The 15,620-nt window shown below is 39.4% G+C and overlaps 1 long non-coding RNA gene across 1 annotated transcript in view; it reads left to right on the top strand.

Annotated features, from left to right (window-relative positions):
* The window catches only part of LOC115938695 (uncharacterized), a 137,923-nt gene extending 123,214 nt beyond the window's left edge, over positions 1 to 14,709 (top strand). Inside the window, exon 9 of the long non-coding RNA XR_014143968.1 lies at positions 12,093 to 14,709. This is a non-coding gene — a long non-coding RNA (uncharacterized LOC115938695). The remainder of the gene's footprint in view (positions 1 to 12,092) is intronic.
* Positions 14,710 to 15,620: the final 911 nt, after the last annotated feature.

The raw sequence follows: 15,620 nt of genomic DNA, 5'->3' as shown, positions 1-15,620 counted from the left end.
GGCAGCATATAGATGAGTCTTGCTTTTTTAATCTATTCAGCCCCTCTGTATCTTATGATTGGAGAAGTTAGTCCATTTACATTTAAAGTAATTATTGATAGATTTGTACTTGTTGCCATTTTGTTAATTGTTTTCTGGGTGTTTTTGTAATTCTCCTTTGTTCCTTTCTTTTTCTTTCTTTCCTTTGGTTTGATGATTATTATGTATTATATTTAGATTCCTTTCTCATTTTATTTTGTGCATTTACTATAAGTTCTTGCTTTGTGGTTACCATGAAGTTCACATATATCATCCTATGCATGTAACAGTTTAAGTTGATAGCAACTTAAATTTGAATATATTCCAAAACTCTACATTTTTACTTCCCCCGCCCCACATTTTATGTTTTTGATGCCACTTTTTACGTCTTTTTATTTTATGTATTTTATCTAATTATTATAGTTTTAGTTAATTTTACTACTTTTGTCTTTTAACTTTCTTAGTAGTTTTATAAGTGCTTAATCCACTATTTTCACTATATTTTTACCTTTTCTAGTGAGATTTTCACTTTTGTATGTTTTCTTGTTATTAATTAGTACCATTTCTTTTCAGCTTAAAGAAGTCCCTTTAATATTTCTTGAATGGCTGGTTGAGTAGAGGTGAACTCCTTTTAGCTTTTGCTTGCCTGAAAAACTCTTTGTTTCTCTTTCAAATCTGAATAATAATCTTGCCAGGTAGAGTATTCTTGTTTAGAAATTTTATCTTTTCAGGACTTTGAATATGTTACGTCTCCCTTCTGGCTTGCAAAGTTTCTGCTGAGAAATCTACTGATAGCCTTATGGGATTTTCCTTGTATGTAACAATTTGTTTTTCTCTTGCTGCTTTTAAGATTCTTTAAATTTTGACATTTTACTTATAGCGTGTTTTGTTGTAGCTCTCTTTGGGTTCATCGTGTTTGGAACTCTCTGGGTTTCCTGAACCTGGATGTCTGTTTTCTTTCTAGGTTAGGGAAGTTTCCAGCCATGATTTTCTCAAATAAGTTTTCTGCCACTTTCTCTCTCTCTTCTCCTTTTGTGACCCCTATAATGCAAATGTTATTTTGCTTGATCTTGTATTAGAGGTTTGTTAAGTTATCTTCATTTTTTAAAATTCATTTTTCTTTTTGCTACTATGTCTGGATGAGTTCCATTACTTTATCTTCCGGCTCACTGAACTATTCTTGTACTTCACCTAGTGTGCTGTTGGATTCCTCTGGTGTGTTTTTTAGTTCAGTTATTATGTTTTTCAACTCTGTGACTTCTGTTTGATACTTTCTTATATTTTCTATCTGTTGAAGTTCTCACTGTGTGTTTATGCGTTATTCTCCCAAATTCAGTGAGCATCTTTATGACTGTTACTTTGAATTCTTTATCAGGTAGATTACTTATCTTTATATCATTAAGGATTTTTTCTGAGATTTTAAAAATTCTTTTGTTTGGAACTTATTTCTCTGTTTCCTCATTTTGCTTGATTCTCTGTGTTTGTTTCTATGTATTAGGTTAAACAGCTACCTCTCTCAGTTTTGGAGTGGCCTTGTGTAGGTGATGATCCTCTCATTCAACCTTTCCCTAGCTCTTGGTTGTCTCTTGAACTTTGTGATTGTGTAATTGTCTAATAACCTGATTTATTCTTGATATGCCTCTGTTGTTGAGGTTGTGCCAAGACCTGTCAGTGATCCAAGGAGAGGAATATCATTTAGCACTGAGTTTCAGGCTGATTGGAAGTCAGACGCTCAGGCAGTAACTTTTAAAGTATGCAAATATATATAGTCATGTGGGGCTGCAATCACAATTCCTGCCAGTCTTCAGACCAGGAAATCTGGACCAGGAGATCTGTACCCTGGGTGGCAATTGCAAGAATCAGGGCTCTATGAATGTTTAAACTTTTTACCTTTTTTTGGTAAGTCTCATTGAGCTGCAGTGAGGCCAAAGGGGTGTGCAAAGATTTTGTCTCCCTGCTTAAGTTCCCTAGGAGTGCCTACTTAGCCTCTAGATGTGTGGGAAACCTGAAGCCTGTCCCTCTGGCTGAAGCTATAGTTTGAGTCAATAGGCCTTTTTCACAGGAACACTGGGTTGTATTTCAGTCTGCTATTTGTGCAGTGCCTTGGGTGTGATGGCCTGCCAAGAACTGTCTTTCCAATTGTTACAGTCCCACAGAGCTCTGGAATGCTAGCGCTCTTGGCCACCAGGGCCAGGTGATTCAGGAGTGACCTTTGTGGGAATTGCACGCACCCACTGACTTTAGCAAGGCAGCTGGAGAGTGTAGAGGGTGGGACATGTTCACTGGCTTTAGAAAGGCAGTGGGAAAATGACTGTGCATGTAGGCAGCAGCAATGCAGTGAGAAAGTGCTTTGTTTGTGCATGTGTGCAGCTTTAGGCTGGGAGTGGGAGAATGCCATGACTGTTCACACTCATCAGCCCAGCTAGGGGTTGAGGGAGTGTCACAACTGCCCATTCTTGGAGACTTTAGCTAGGGAGCAGGAGAACACTGTGACTGACTGTCCTCTCCTGCCTCAGCCAAGAAGTAGGGGAATGCTGCAACTGTCCATGCTCTTCAGCCTCAGCAAGCACTGTGACTACTTGCAGAGAATGCAGCAGTTGTGACCTTCAGTGCCTCCATCTCTGGGGAGCATCTCAACTGTCCCCCACCCTTCAAGGCAATGCTCCCAGATCAGCAAACAAACTTGCTTTAATATAATCTAGGTGCTTTTCAAACTGCTGTTTTCTGCTGGGTCTTGGGGTGAGCCCTTCAAGAGGGGAATCTCAGTTTCCTATAGCAGTTTGGGACTCCTAGACATCAGCCCTGTTGGTTTGCCAAGCCAGATGTTCTGGGGGCTCATCTATTTGGTGCATATTCTAGTTGTGGGTGCCAATGTGGGGTACCAGCCCTTGTGTCTCCTGGAGAAGCACCTGTCTGGTGAGATCCCTTTCTATTGTGTGTCACCAGGCTGGGGATGGTTTTTTTGGAAGACCATGTCTCTGTCTCTCCTACCTATCTGGAGGTGGTCCTTTTTTCCTTTGTTGTGGACAGCAGTTCATCTAGTTTTCAGATCTTTTTCAGAAGGACATGATCCATATGTAGCCGTAGATGTGATGTGTTTGTGGGAAAAGGGAGTTAGGATCTTCCTATGCTGCCATCTTGGACTGCTTCATCAGGTGCTATTGTTTTTAAAGAAGTGAAAGGATGAACTGGTTGAAATCATAAGAATTATCTATACTTTATATTCTGTCAGTGCTACACATCAGAAGTCCAGAGTTACAAAGTATATTTTGTTATCATTATATGCACTACAGAATCCCCTCATAAACACTAACTTATTACATGAATTAAGATTATCATTTGTCAAAATGTTACCCCATAGATGACTGGGTCTACTGAGTATGATTCCTGAGACCTTCATTCACTCTTCAATTGACTGCAGTTTGAACACTTCCTTTTAGTTCTCTGAGTCAGCTCTTGCTTTAGAGTGGGTGCTGCCATCTAAAATCCAAATCTATTGTTACTTTAATTTTTATCTTATTTGATGGATCTATGGAAGGTTTCACTCTGCCCTGTTACTGTGTCCCAACTGATACTTGTGCTGGATCACACATCTATGCTTTGTACAGGCTCTTCTCTGCCTAGATTTGCCAACCTCATTTGCCTGGCAAACTCATGCTCATTTTTGAAGATGTGGCTCATACATCTCATCCTCTTTGAAGCCTTTCTGACCCACTCTCCTGATTCTGGGAAGGACTGACCTCTCTTTTTTGTATTAAGAGTATGCCAATATATAACAAAATCAGAGTATTTATTCTTTATTGCTTTTTTTTTTTTTTTTTTTTGCAGGTCTGTATTACCTGCTGAGAATTCACTGTGGGTAAGGATTTTGTCTTTTAAAGTTTTTTATTTTTTTTTTAATTTTTTTTAAGATTTTATTTTTATTATTTATTTGACAGAGAGACACAGCGAGAGAGGGAACACAAGCAGGGGGAGTGGGAGAGGGAGAAGCAGGCTCCCTGCAGAGCGGGGAGCCCAATGCGGGACTTGATCCCAGGACCCCGGGATCATGACCTGAGCCGAAGGCAGTCGCTTAACCGACTGAGCCACCCAGGCGCCCTGTCTTTTAAAGTTTTTATATTCTTAGCCATAGTCTAGTGCTCTTGGTAAATGTTTGTTGAATGAATAAATGAATGAAAATACAGGATTTAATTTCTGGCCCCAACACCAAAGTTTTAAAAAGGTTTTGATCTATGTATATGAAATACTCTTTGAAATGGCTTTATGGGTAGTAATGGGATTGGAAGGTAAATTCAGAGGATTCCATGAATCCCATGAAGGGTGTCTATGGTTAACCATAGTATGAATCAAACTGTGTTTTAGTTTAAATTAATTCATCCAATTAAGAGATGTTAATTAGATCAGCCTGCCAGCAAGGGGATTAGAACTAGTATTAAGATGACTCTTTTTTTTCTCCATCATAAAATGTAGTTTTCATAGTCTCTAGACACACTAATGAAGTGAAATTTGTGAAGCAGCCCATGAATTGAATTGGCAAAACTTCAAATACATTTTTAAAAATATGACTTTCATAACTTTTTACTACTTTATAATTTTTAATTGAAAAAATGCTATAATATAATTAAGGAAGACTTAATAGAGAAATAAAACTACTGATAAATCTGTCATCCTAAGTAACAGATTTTTTTAAAGATTTTATTTTATTATTTTTTAATATTTATTTATTTATTTTAGAGAAAGAGAGAGTCAGCAAGCATGGGGGGGAGGGGCAGAGGGAGAGGGAGAGAGAGAGAATCCCAAGCAGGCTCCCTGATAAGTGCAGAGCCCGATATGGGGCTTGGTCCCAAGACCCTGAGATCATGACCTGAACCGAAATCAAGAGGCAGGCGTTTAACTGACTAGGCCACCCAGGTGCCCCTTTCAAGATTTTATTTTTAAGTAATTTCTGCACCCATCATGGGGCTTGAACTCACAACCCCAAGATCAAGAGTCACAAGCTCTAACAATTGAGCCAGCCAGGTGCCCCCTAAGAAGGTGCCAATTACCTTCATGTGCATTCATATTTTTATATAGTTGCAGTCATGGGATTTTTTCATTTTTCTACAGACTTCCCATATATGATCCTTTAAAATGGTTAGATAGCAGTATTTACGAAAAGATGTTTCACAAATGCTAGTTTCTTGGGATTTTAACTGATGTTACTTGGGGAAAATAAAACATCTCTGAGGCCAAATCAGTTTGGAAAGTTGTGAAAGTGAACAAATTCCTTTAATCTAGGATTTCTCAAAGAAGAAATCTTCTTGAGAAATCTTGCTTTAAGATAAAAGATGAGACTGTGACACATTTTCTTCAAATTAATTTTAATATGAAACTTAAAAAAATATACAACAAAACATCTGTTCCACAGATAAGTGTTTAGAACACACTTTGGAAATCAGTGATGGGTAGTCTGTGGTGATGCTATAACCTTTTTTACTAACCCATTCCTCTACTTTTGGTCAACAGTATTAGTCACACTTGGGATGAAGTCCAAGATCCTTGACATGGCCAACAAATCTGTATGATCTGGTCCCTCTTGGCTTATCTTCCACCACTCTTCCCCTTGCCTACTGTGCTCTTACCACTCTGGTTTCTTTCAGTTTTTTGAACCCACTAAGCTCTTGCCCATTGCAGGAAGGGCTTTTACACATGCTAATTTTTGACTTTTATAGATAACAGAACACTTATAATATTTCCTTTCATTGAGTTATTTCCTAATTTACTACCCATTTTCAGGAGATATAATTAGTAACCTAATATAGAAAATATAGTACTATTGGTTTCATCTACCAGCACTATGTTGCATGGCATTTCCCTGTCTTGTCGGGATGAACCAGTCATGTTTCACTATTATGGATGTTAGCCTAGACAAAACTGAAAGAGAAAGGCACATAATAGATCACAATGCCAGGTAACTTTTAGTTATTTTATTTCCTTGGTTGATAAGATGAATTGCCAATCAGCTTTTTTTCTTTCAGGGACTTTCAGACTGTATGTTTCACATTGTTATATATTGTAGCTCATGAGGATTTTCCTCAGTGTGACAAGGAAGTGGCAAATTGCTGTCTTCCACACTTAGGAAGACCCATGGTGCTCTAAAGGAAGTGAAGGATGACTGTTGACCTAGTTAAAGAAGCCTCTCAAGAACACAAAGTGAGACCTGGGATATACACATATTCCTCTGTATTTTGCTTATATTCAGTAATTTTATCAGTAAATAGGATAGAGCATAGAAGGAATATTTATCAAAAGTGTAAGTGACCCCAAATTACAGAATGAGGTTTTGTTCCAACCCATTGATTTTATAGATGAGCAATGGCAGATCCCAAGCCTGGGCCACTGCACAACATCAGGAGGGGCTGTTTGTATAGGTGCTGTTTGGCTGTGGGGTAAATGGTCCCTGAAGTTGTTCAACGTGGTAGCCTTGGCAGAGAAGTTAAGAGACTTGCTGAAGGTCATTTTGTGGTCTTAGGCTGCCACTCTTATATGTTTGATTCTTGATTAAACATTTTTTACCAGGTTTGAGAGATGGTGAAACCAATGTAAAGTAAAAAGTGTAAAATATTCAATTTAGATTTTGAAATCAATTGACTCAGTCCAAACTGGAGAAAACCTGACTTGAGGGTGTTTAAATTAAAAAGACTTAGAGAAGAGTTTATTAACCATAAGCACAGTGTTAGGCATCCCAAAGGCTATAGCTGCAAAATGGTCTAGTTGAATCCTAGGCTGAAGTAATAGAGATAGAGCATCCCAAATGCCTGTATTGGTCAGAACACAACAGTAATATTGTGTTCAGTTCTAGGAGTCGTATTTTAAAAATGGGTACTAACAAATCTTTCATCCCCAGGGTCAAGTGCATGGCACCTAGTAGTAACTCAATGAATATTCAGTTAGGCTGTTGCTGAACTAACTATGCTGTATGTAAAGCACCTGGGACATAGCAGGTGCTCAGAAATGTTAGGTTTTCCTTCTTTTTTCACAAGGAGGGCATCAGAATGCTATAGGTCTTGACAAACATGCTCACTCAATAAACTCTCAAGAAATTTGGGATTTTTAAGAATGAAGCGGGGGAAATCGGAGGGGTAGACGAACCATGAGAGACGATGGACTCTGAAAAACAAACTGAGGGTTCTAGAGGAGAGGGGGGTGGGAGGATGGGTTAGCCTGGTGTTGGGTATTGAGGAGGGCACATTCTTCATGGAGCACTGGGTGTTATGCACAAACAATGAATCATGGAACACTTCATCTAAAACTAATGATGTAATGTATGGGGATTAACATAAGAATTAAAAAAAAAAAAGAAATTTGGGATTTTTGTGGGGCACCTGGGTAACTCAGTTGGTTAAGTGTCCGTATCTTGGTTTCGGCTCAGGTCATGATCTCAGCATCATGAGATCGAGTCCCGTGTCGGGCTCCACACTCAGTGGTGAGTCTGCTTGAGATTCTCTTTCTCCCTCTCCCTCAGCCCCTACTCCCATTCTCTCTCTCAAAGAAATAAATAAATCTTAAAAAGGAAAAAATTTGGAATTTTTCTGAATCTTTGAGTCTTCAAAAACTGAGAGCCTGATTCTCTGCTTTTACAATGTTTTTGTGATTCTCTATAGACATATAAATTTGATATTATTAAGACCCTACTGGAATTGTAGAAATGTCAACCAGTGAGATTTCCCTCCTTCCCTCCCTGCCTTTCTCTGATCCTCTTTCCTTTCTTCTTTTCCACATTTATTGAGGGCCCCACAATGTCCTAGGCTCTGGGAATTAAAAAATGAATAATTTATTATTTCTTTGAAGGGATTTAATGTGAAGGGAAGTAAACAGACATGAAAACAAATAAATTACAGTATAATGTGATGGTCGTAGCAATAGAAGCATGTAGAAGGCACAGATATAGCAATTCAATTCAGTCAATACTGGCTTTGAGAACCTTCTGTGTACCAGGGACTGTGTTAAGCCCAAGAGATACAGCTGAAAACAAGACAGACCCATCTTTTGTGAAGCTTAAATAAGTAATTACATGTGTATAAGTATTCTGGAAGGGGAAGCACAGGCTACCATGAGAGCTAGAGTCAGAAGAAGAGAAAGGGTTCCTTGAAGAAGTGATGTTTGAGCAGAGGCTAAATGAAGTATAGGAGTTGGCCAAGCACGAAGAGTAGGAAGAGCAGTCCAGGCAAATGTCACAGATGAGCTGAGTGTTATTGGATTTTCCTTGAAATATAATATCTTTCACAACAGGTAATGTTCTTTTGCAAAAGTCAAGTGTGATGGTCATTTCAAGTTGCTCTCACGTATGCTGGAAAAAGAAGTAACCCAAGAAGCACACACAATTAGCAAACTTGGAAAGTCATGTTTGTTTTGGCAGTGTTGGCCTTACTTACAGGCAGAATACAAGGTCTTGCCTGTTGTTGTAAATTAAAGGGTTTGGAGCAGACCTTCCACCCAAATATGGAGACTCATTTCTTAGGCCAGCAATTTCTTTCAAGGGCCTCTTGTAAAATTTACCTATTGTAAGAAAATATAACTTATAACACATTAGTGGGAGTGAGTGCAATAGATTACTTTTTAAAGAAAGAGGAAAGAGAGAATGGGGTGGGAAGAGTGAGCAGAAATGAAGGAAAATGGAGACATTTCAGGGTGTTGTGAGTCCACAGAAAGGCGAGGCCTTGGAGGTGGATAGCAAAGTCTTCTAGACTCAAACCGTCTAGAGTTGACTTTGAGAGTTGCTGGGTGAAAAGAAAACACTGAAAACTTAAACAATTTTCATGAATGCTCTGAATATAGGAATAGTCTATGAAGAAGTAAGAGTGAAAGGTCTGCTTGCAAAACCCACTCAGTGAGACTTTTCTGGCCACCCCCACCTGGATGGGATTAATCACTTTTTCTGCTGTGCTCTCTAATTTCTTTGTATATAGATCTATTTTTGTAGATATTGCATACTGTATTATATATTTACATATCTTTGTCTCCTTCTCTGAACTACTTATTAGCATTTATTCTCTTGGGATTCTTAGCACCTAGTTCAGTACCTGGGATTTGGTACTTTTTTTGGATGAATTAAGAAATAATTTTGAGTGGGGACCCTGGGTGGCTCAGTCGGTTAAGCATCTGCCTTCGGCTCAGGTCATGATTCCAGGGTCTTCCTGCTCAGTGGGGAGCCAGCTTCTCCCTCTGCCTGCCACTCCCCCTGCTTGTGCTCTCTCTCTCTTTTTCTCTCTCTCTCAAATAAATAAATAAAAATATTTTTTAAGAAAGGAAATAATTTTGAGGGAATAGAAAATAGAAGAATGATTTAGATCAAGGTTGGACAAAAGATAAAAATGTTGTGGAGAACAGATAGGGAAAGAAGTATCAAATAAAAAGAGCTGTGGTGGCATTTGAAGGGGCCCTGGCCCAGTTTGGGACATCAGAGGAAGTTCCCTGAGGGAATGACATTGAATTGAGATTTGAAAGATGAACAGACATAACTAAGAAAAGAGGGGAAACCTGAGGAAGCAACCTAGGCAAGGGTGCTGGGTGCTGATGCAGATGACTTAAGAGATAGATAAAATCAATAGGACTTTATTATTTCATTCAACAAATGTTATATGACAGACATCCCTCTACCTTTGGAGATGTGATGGTGAGAGAGATTCCAACATTCAAAGGGCTTACATCGTAGTGGAAGGAGACAGACAATCAATATGAAACAGATCATTTGTTGATGGTGCCAGAGGGGGAGGGGACAAGAATGCCTCCCAAGCACTAAGTTGGGCAACCTGATGGATGCTGGCACCATTACCAAGATAGGGAATGCTAAAAGATTTGTCTAGGAAGAGCACGGGTTCAGTTTGGGACATGGTATTTGAAGTGCCTTTGAGATGAGCAAGTGGATCTCAAGTATTCAGTCGTATATGTGGATTTGATTTTCATTGTTGTCTGGGCCTGAGATAGACATTTTGCAGTCCGTAATGTAGAGATGGATATCGAAGCCACAGGAGTGGATAGAACTGTCCTTATGACCTAACAAAGCCATGCATTTTACAACTTGAGGGAGAGCCAGTTACATAGACTGTGGTGGGCATAGCGTCTCCTGGAATTGTGCAGAGTGCTGGCTTATGGGTGTGGAAAAGATGTCGTAGGGAAGGAATATGCAGTGAGAAGAAAAGTGAGCTTTTATTGAATAAGCCAACATACAAAGGCCAGGTCGAGAGGAAAGAGCTATGAAGGGAGAGTGAGGAGGAACAGCAAAGACCTGGGAGGAAAACCAGGGGAGTGATGCCAGTGCAGCTAAAGAAAGAGAGGGCTTTGAGGGAGAAGTAGTGGTCACCAGGGTCAACTGCTGCTGAGAAATCTCGTAAGACAAGGTCTGGACACATGGTCACGTCAGGTCTTGGTGGCCTTAGTAAAAGCTGTTTTGGTGGAGTAGTGAGTGGGGACTAATAAGGCCAGATGGGAATGAGTTGAGGAGTGAGAGGGAGGTGAAGAAATGAAGACAACTGATGTGTCCTCTGATGTGACATTTGAAAAGGTCCTCACTCAGCCATGCGGGATGAGCCCCAGGTTGGGGTGGTTCAGCTCAGACGGAGGTGGTAACTCTAAGAACCCTATTTGGAGGTGTTGAGCTTAGTAGTGGTTAGGTTTCTGAGCAATAGGTTTTTTTTTTTCTTTCTCTTCCTCTGCCATTTTATTGTCTGGAATATGACTGATTCGAATGACAGTGTCTGAGGTGTCGACAAGAGGGTGTTTTTGGAAAAGAGGCTGGAGTTTCCAGCACACACACTGAGTTGATTCTACTGTTATATTTGAACAGCACTAATAAATTGGGAAAACATGGTACAGACCACACACAATTTTTGGAAAGTCCTCCACTGATGTAAGGAGCATATCCCTCAGACCCTTTTGTTTAAATATACCCTACTGTTCTCACCCAGTCTATCCATTGCCCTTTAAGGAGGGGTATCGATCTTCTGATCACTTGCAACTTATGATGTTTCTCAGGCTCTTCAGTGGAAACACCTGTAGAACTAAAGTTCCCTAGGTGAGCATTAGTTTGGGGAGAGAGTCTGGGAAACTCAATGGCTTTAGGACACACTTACTGGGAGCAGCAGCTCCCTCTTTTGCTCTTGTTCTCAAGGTCTGTGTGTATTGCCTCTGCTCTTCAGGAGTGTTATTCAAGGATCTGCTCTCAGAATCTATAACATATAGCTGCCCTCCAGAATGCTCGTTAGAAAGCTCCTCGAGAATTGGGATTTATGCAAGTTTAGAAAAGGGTCTTTCCAATCCATTTCCAGAGACATTTTCTAAGCAATTTAAAAATCTCCTATAGAAAAAAATGGTTTTGCATTTCATATAGGCTTGAGATAACCTATTGTCAAAATTCAGTGCATGTTGCAATATAACTCACTGGAAGGAAAATAGGCTAGTAATAGCATTTCCAAGCAGGGCCTGGCACTAATTATTGCCTTCTTCTTAATGCTTGTGTCTGCCAGATTGAACATGTTTTAACCTTATGCAGCATAGCTGGAACACTAAACATTATTCTCATTCACACAAAACTTGTGTGCTCAGGAATTCACCACTAAGTACACTCAAGCCATGTTAAGAGTGGACATACATTCACTCTTCTAATACAACTCTGCATGCACAAAAAGTTGATAACCTGAAAAAATGAAGAATATATATAATGGTAATGTGAAACAAAAAAATTCAAGCTAAGGGAGGTATCGTTCTGCTATTCAAAAGGAGAGTAAAAGTCGACAGAATCTTACATTTTACACACAGGTTCACGGGAGGCAGTTCTGCCCAGCTAGCACTCCCTAGTTTGGAATGAATTTGCATTTGGAAAAGGCATGGGGCTGGGACTCCTTTTGACTCTTTGGGAGCAAACTCCTTTTGACTCTTTGGGAGCTAATGAGAATGAGAGACGGCTTGTCTTGAGGAATCCTATTGATAATATGCCTAATATATTGAGTAAAAGTTAACTTATATTTATTTTTTGGTCTCTGAATATTTCTATCTATTCTGGACCGTGTGTTCCTATTTGTGTTCTTTATTTTTAGGCTGGAAGTGTCTCGAGAGCAAAGTATTATTCTTTCAAGGAAAGCACCACAACAACCAACATGATGGAGTCTTATTCTTGTTCTCACTATTACTTTGACCACTTGCTTCTCTTGTAGTCTCTCTTTGAATGGGCAAATGTCAAGCCTTGCAGGCATTTCCAGGCAGGAAGTGTTAGTCTGCTGTGTCAGTGACAGTCAAGCTCTTAGTCAGCTGAATCCAGAAGAGCTATTACAAATTGCTGCTGTTGGGGACGACATCGAAGTGATGCTTCTACACAGTGCCACAGCCATTGGGAATCTCTCAAGCACTGATATTGTCATCAAGGAATTCATGGACTTGCATGGTTGACTATCAAGAGCTTTTTCAGCAGTGTTGTCTGCATACATTGTTGAGAAGTTAAAGAAGCAAAGAAGGAAGACCCATTCAAGATTTTTAAAAGTTCTTTGTATAAAAGTGATTATAAAAATCATACTGGCTTATTGCAGACAACTTGGAAAAGACCCATTTAATATTAGGAGAAAAATATTTCTTTTACGGAGACTGTGTTTTTATGGTGTTCATGTATTTTGGGGGACTTGATTTCATGTCAATGTAGAACAAAGCATCTCACACCACTGCCCTCTGTGCTTTGCACCTCTGTTCCAGTTTTCTTTCCTTTCACAACATGATAAACAAAACCACATGTTACTTGTGTGGTCAAGTCAAAGGAAAGAATATCTCACCAAAATAAAAGAATTACAAGTGAAATATAATAAACCCAGCCTTATTATGGTTTTTCTTTTCTAAGTTTTTCCTAGCAGGCCTGAAGTAGCCAATGTGAGCCAGTGGTCATATCTCTAGCCATCTGTTCTCTTTGTGGGCTGCCCCCAAAGCTGGCTTTCAATCCGCTGGAGAAAATTTATCCCAAACAACAGGATTTTTGATTTTCCAAGTTCCTTTTCAACTTCAGCTTGGCTTTATTGATGTTGAATATATTTATTCATTGTGTTTGCACTGGTGTTAAAGCTGTCTGTGTGAATCGACTTGACCAGGTTATGAGTTTACATTATTCCTTCTCCACAATTTCCCAATAGCGATTTTCTTTTCCTAAATCCAGTTTATAGAAGTAGGTGTACCCAACAATTTCACCTGTCTTCAGACATGGTTAAATTTCTCCTGTCTTACACACACACACACACACACACACACGCACACACTACCTTAGAAGAACTCTTTGGAAAAAAAAAAAAAAAAAAAAAAAAGAAGAACTCTTTGGCTAATGTCTTTCCCATTTCTTTCTTAGACTATGAGAGAATAAAGGTTACTAATGTAAGAATACTTCCAGTTTTTAAACCTGTCCCCATTCCTGAGCAGGATCCTGCTTTTCTGGGCCTGGTGGAAAGAAGGTGAACTATCCAAGGGGCATCAGGGGGCAAGGGCTGGAAGAGCATTTGGGGAGAGAGGTTTGGGAGCAATTATAGTTTGTGAAGGAAATAGAGGGAGAAGAAAGAAGGTGTTAAGAAGTGTAGGTGGGATCTATGTCCTTCATGATGTTTGCATTATTTTGAAATTATTTTTGGTTACATGAATTGGGATTCAACCAGAAGGATGGTGGTCTTTAAATCTTAGAGATATATATGTCATATCAGCACTTATTTATTTTAACTACATTTTACAGGGTAAATGCATGTCATGGTGCTGTGGGAGTGAGTAGGGTGGAGGGCTTACATAGGCCATGCCTTCAACTTTGATCCTCTAGGTCTGTGTTTGCTACCACAGATCCCTGGAGCCATACCTCCATGTTTGCTCCCATGCTGTGGACTGTCCCCACTGTAGAATTCCACAGAATTGTGCTGGTGCCATGAGAATAATACTGAAGCACTTTCCAACCCTCCAAGCTATGTGGTATGGATAACTTGACCAATATGTGGATGGAGGGGAGCCATCTCCCCACTGTGCGTTTATGTGTTCTGAGTGGCCCTGCGCAAATGCACCTTCTCTGACATATGGGCTGGAAGCAAGCTCTTGAAATGCTCTGATTAAAGAATCTAAGTAGGCACCATTTTTTTTTTATTTTGGAGTTCATAATTAACCCCTAAACTGTGACCCAGGGTGGCTCCCAAATAGAGGGCACCCTGGTCATTCCTGTTGACTCTTTGCCATCACCATCAAGATTCCAGGGATCCATTGACTATGTTTGGGTTGGCAGTCTCTTCCACCTTCACATTCTTGGCAGTTCCTCTTCTCCCTCTCCACCATGTCCATTTGATGCAGCACCCTGTTTAGCTGTTTAGAAGATAAAATTACAAGATTTCTATGGTTGTTTGCAGTATTTAGGTGATTAACATATATAGCACATAACTATATAGCATATTATATACACACCCCACACACACATATTTTTTGGTGTATGGAGTGGGGAGGCGTTTCATATATATTTATGTATATTCATATATATGTTGATATATTTGTATTTTGTATGCCAATGTATTTCAATATATATTTATATAGGTTGTTATGCTTATAAATTAACTTTCTTATTTTCTATTTTCTATCTTTGTTCTTTTTTTTTTTTTGGTTATACTTCCTGAGAAACTTCTTGAATTTTAATTTCTAGCCCTTTTAATGAGTTTTTCATTTCTACTATCACATTTTTATGTTCTAAGGCTTTCTGTTGTTCTTTGAAAACATTAAAAATCAGAGGTTTGTTGTATTCATAAGTGCAGTATTGTCCTTTATTTCTTTGAGGTCATTACTGATAGACTTTCTTGAAGTTTGCTTTTCCTGCATAGTCTGCTTCTTCTAGGGTGGTTTTTTTTTTCTTTTTTTTGTTTATTTTGTATTTGTCTTTCATGATAGAAGTTCTCCTCCAATATTTGGTATCCTTAATTGCCTGCTCAGATGCAAAAATGGGGTATCAGGAGCAGATTGGAAACCCTTGTGTGTGTGTGTGTGTGTGTGTGTGTGTGTGTGTGTGGTATACTTGAGGGTGATCTGACTGGGCTGTTTGTAGATGGATTTCTGATGTTAATAATTAGGTTTTTTTTCTCTTGGGCTGGTTGGAGAAGGCTCTTCCAAACTCTGTCAGGGGGTATAAGCCTGACTGCTAGCATTATGGGAGCTGAGTGAGAGAACAACCTGGGAGTCTCAACATCTTCCTGTTTTTACTTCATCTTCCTGTTTTCAGTGTGGTACACCCACCCTCAGTGGTGCTGCTGTCTCCCAACCCAGAGACCTGTTTCTAGAGAATAAGCCTTTGTCATCTTAGAGGAGGGTGGAGAGCTGAAGACTTTTAAAGAAACCTATTTTAGCCTGTCCTTTCCCCCTATTTCCAGAGATGCCCAAGCCTTTTGGAAATTCTGAGGAATAAATGGGGGTTGCTCCTGGGCTTTCCCCAAATGCCAAATTAGGATTCAGCTTTTTTTGTTTTGTGATACCAGTTACCATTTTCTTTCATCAGTTTTCTAGCTTCCAAAATATTTTTGCTCTTATCAACTCTCCCATCTTCACATTTACCCTTATGGGCTTATGCCTTTAAGGAAATCTCT

This window comes from Leptonychotes weddellii, chromosome 3 (genome assembly GCF_054177405.1).
Source record: "Leptonychotes weddellii isolate Sample4059 chromosome 3, ASM5417740v2, whole genome shotgun sequence".
In the NCBI taxonomy this organism is placed as follows: domain Eukaryota; kingdom Metazoa; phylum Chordata; class Mammalia; order Carnivora; family Phocidae; genus Leptonychotes; species Leptonychotes weddellii.
The sequence above is the reverse complement of the archived record's forward strand: the minus strand, read 5'-3'. Positions and strand labels throughout refer to the sequence as shown.